At 39.8% G+C, this 4,009-nt stretch overlaps 1 long non-coding RNA gene across 1 annotated transcript; it reads left to right on the top strand.

Annotated features, from left to right (window-relative positions):
- The first annotated feature begins 1,632 nt into the window (after positions 1-1,632).
- On the top strand, positions 1,633-4,009 carry LOC135499276 (uncharacterized). Its single transcript, XR_010449281.1, has 3 exons — positions 1,633-1,688; positions 3,486-3,544; positions 3,769-4,009. It is a non-coding gene; the product is annotated as an uncharacterized LOC135499276 (long non-coding RNA).

Genomic DNA, 4,009 nt, shown 5'->3' with positions numbered 1-4,009 from the left:
GTGGAAAACTACTCGGTACATTGCCTTCTTTTCTCTCACAAACAGAGTCTAACATGACTCGACCCTTCAGATATTTACGAGAGGAGCAAGTGTGTACCGGTATTGAGTAAAACGACATGTTAAGTCAGGATGCGTTCCTGCTAGATGTCAAACGATCCTATGTCTCATCTATTTCTGGCATTGCGTTAGAGTCACGTTTAATTCATGCTGCCATATCTGGCCATTTCATTCGATACATACTGACTCCACGAAAGGAGGAGTCATGTTGTAAACCCTGTTTGCAAGAGGAGGATGTGTTTAGTCCGAATATTAAGCCTACCGTAATCTATGCATTATCTGAGACCACTATCTATCTTTCAAACCTTAATCTTAGTGAAGATCTTCTCCTTTTCAGAACTCAACCAAAGTCAGCAGCAGAACTCACCAGGCGACGAAAAGCTCTTCTAATGTACATTGCACAATAACAAAGAATGTTAAAGTATAATATGGAGTGTTGAGTTATGATTTCTAGTGGTTTTTCGAGGTGGAGGAAAAAATAGTGGCAAGAAGTTCTGGCAACGCCTGTTCGGCTGGTGCTGCTATTAACATCAGCTAGTGCTACCATTGTTGGCATCAACATTAACAGGTGCTGTCCCTTAGGTCAGCTGGTGCTGCCATTAACATCAGTTAGTGCTACCATTGTTGGCATCAACATTAACAGGTGCTGTCCCTTAGGTCAGTGAAAAAAATATTCGGCCAGCTCTCCCTAAAACCACATCCCTTGTGGACATGCTGCGCGGGCAAATCAATCCAAGTACGAGCCGCTGCAGCAAGAGTTAGACTCATTGTTGATAGACATAACCAACAATCACTCAACGACTCGGCTACAACAGTGCGAGGTGCTCCAGCTATTGGAGGGATATTACGATAGAGAAGAAGGAGAGACATCATAATTTTGGGACTTTGAAAATATTTCCGAATTTTGAACTTATGAAAAAATTCAACTCTGAAATATGAAAAAAATTCTGAGTCCAAATATTTTGTTCACTTGTTTTTTTTCTGCTCAAATTGAAGAAACATCATCAGTCCCAAAAATGTTCTGACTTTGAACTTATGAAAAAATTCCACTCTGAAAGGTGAAAAATTTAATTTATAACAATTGGACACTTTTTCAAGATAAAAGGGCTCCTATTCAATTACTACGCTCCTGTTGGCTAGACGCTTCTTCGCCACAAAGTTCATGCCTCAAATAAGGCTACCGAAAAAGATAATAAAAAACAACTGTATGTGTCTAATTGCGCTCTGAAGGTCACATACATTGCGTTAGTTTACAGACATTCCTGGCGTTTGATCGGAAACTGGCGGTAAGCCAGCTTTCCATTGGTATTTAACTGCAATCGTTCACTCACGCATCACTGAGAAGCACAGTCTTGAAAAAAAATGTAAAAAACACGTTGGGACAGACAAGTAGCCATCCTAAAATTCATCCAGCTCGTTTATTTTCCTAGCCCAGAAAACAAGTACGTGTATATGGATTACCTATACATCCAATTTATCAGTTGTAATTGGTAGCTTTTGACTGGAGTGGTCATCTCGAACCACTCCAGTCAAAGGCCTTTAAATGCCATTACTACCATTACAATCAGTAACCCATCCGGTGATCTGAGAACAACATCGAGGAAGGTGGCTGTGGAGGGGAGGCAAAAAGGGCAAGTAGTATTCATTATCTTCATTTTTCCAAAAAAAGGGTTTTTCGATCTGGCCAAAGGTACTTAGTTGAACTCTTGAATGTGACCAGATCACATTTACCAAAATGTAGTAGTGTTGCACAGCAGTTGATTGTCCTTAGGGTAGCAGGCCTAACCAATGCTGAAAAGAAAACGAGTGTAGTTATTTCTCGGTGTCAACGAAAGCTGGATGCCTAAAGCTGTGTAACAGTACTGTGTGTGATTACACTACAGATTGGAGGTCAGCCCAATACCTTTGGCCAGATATATCTGAAAACTGCTTTTTGTGATTTGGCTTTTAGAAGTTGAACTCGCTTTATAATTATATACAATACTCTTTTAAGGAATTTTCCATGTTCAAGAGTATGGTTTGATTCCTTGAACCCATTGGAATTAGATGCTGCCACGGATGTACAGCTATACATCCGTGATGCTGCCAATTTTGTGTTGATCCCCATTCTTGAAATCCTTGAGTCTTTGATGAAACCATCGTTGAAATTAAAGCATACTTTATCTTAGTAGACGTAAGAGTCAGCTGGCCCATGGCCAACTTTTGGCCAAACAAGTGATACAATGTAGGTCATTACCATGATAACCTTTCCCAAAGGTGTCATTTCCAAAAGTTTTGTGTAATGAAGGAAATTTTGTATAACTGTAGAATCTCTCTATTAAGGTCACCCTCGGGACTACTAGTGCTGTCCTTGACGGAGAGGTGTGCTGATAAGAGAGGTCAAATTGAATGGAACAACCAATTTGGGACCAAAACTAGTGTCCTTAATAGAGAGGTTGTCCTCAATAGAGAGGTGTCCGCTAATAGAGGTTCTACTGTACTTCCTTTGTGAAAATGAAATGTGTGAATGACGCTTTTCCACGAGGTGCTACTTTCGCAGACTAGAGAATTACAAAAAACATCTTCTTATTTCATCACGTAATGATTTATGAATTTCGAATTATTACATACTAAAATATGCCTTGTTGATATTTTAAAATGACGAAATTATATTCACCAGTCAGTGCTCAGAGGAAAACCCGCCTATTGTTTAGCCAGAGTTTTCCCGTTACCAGACTTAAATCGGCTCTGCAAGTAAATGTCACTGTCCTTTTGGGTCACTGTGCGAAAACTACAGGGCCGATTTCTTTAAAGTTTAGATTTTCTTAAATAAAATATTGAGACACAAGAGGATTAACCATGGTTACAAAATAATGTTTTGGAACGACTTTAGAATTCCCGATCGGAAGTATAGGTCTAAGGGGCGAATGAATACCGAATAATGAACAAGTAGCCTAACCCTAACCCTAACCCTTTAAACCGATTCACAACTTATATAGTGCGGAGGAACATCCGATCGGTAATTCTAAAGTTTAGCCAATGTTTTTATGTACATTTGTGTGCATTGACGTGAGTGTACTGATTTTGACTTTTTTCCCTCTGTACTGCTTATTTCTTGACGAATTTTGATGAAATTGCTCAGATTAATTATTTTTCATGTATACTTGTGACGGATGCGTATTTTCAAGTTTCACTGGAAAAATTATCTGTTCGCAAAAATCGGCCCCTTCCAGCCAGACCCCCCCCCCCCCCAGAAAAAATCATCAAAGGGCTCCAATGAATAACTTTTCTGCTTGGTTTGCAAATCTCAAACCTGGAAATTGTTTGGTTCGCAAAATTAGATTCGGGAAAAAGCAAGCTCGGTCCTGCTCAGCAGCCTATAGTGAAATGGACACCAAAACATAACTTTGTTGTGTCACTGGGCATTGATGAATTTTTTCATTTTTCAGAATCATGACATTAATTCGAGTTGTAGTCTTAACACTTACTGTCATATCCGGAGCACATGGTAAGACACTTTGTATCAAACTCGTAGTTGCATCTAGTGTCCGATCCTCAAATTGTTTTATAAAAAAAATAATTTTCACGATTCCTATTATGATGGAAGAGAACATTTCTTACGGTCTTACCAATAGTATTTTTTCCTCGCGGCTTGAAAGACTACACATCCAATCCGACACTGTAAACATCTGTACAAATTGTCAAAACGGACGATTTTTTTTAAAAATGCAGTTGCCACTGCTGGGTGTGTTGGAGGATGGAAGGTCATGAAAAACCACCAATACTTCGGTGCCCGCAAGGTCTCCAGCGGAGGAACACCCGAGGCCTGTCGGAAGACTTGTCTTGGGCAGCCGAAGACAGGACCAAAAAGATGTGTCGCTATCGACTGGAATAAGAAGGATAAAAGCTGTTGGATTTTTGACCATATCGCGAGAAGTCAGGCCAATACTCCTATTGTTGACACTCATGTTAT

This window comes from Lineus longissimus, chromosome 15 (assembly GCF_910592395.1).
Source record: "Lineus longissimus chromosome 15, tnLinLong1.2, whole genome shotgun sequence".
NCBI lineage: Eukaryota > Metazoa > Nemertea > Pilidiophora > Heteronemertea > Lineidae > Lineus > Lineus longissimus.
The sequence above is the reverse complement of the archived record's forward strand: the minus strand, read 5'-3'. Positions and strand labels throughout refer to the sequence as shown.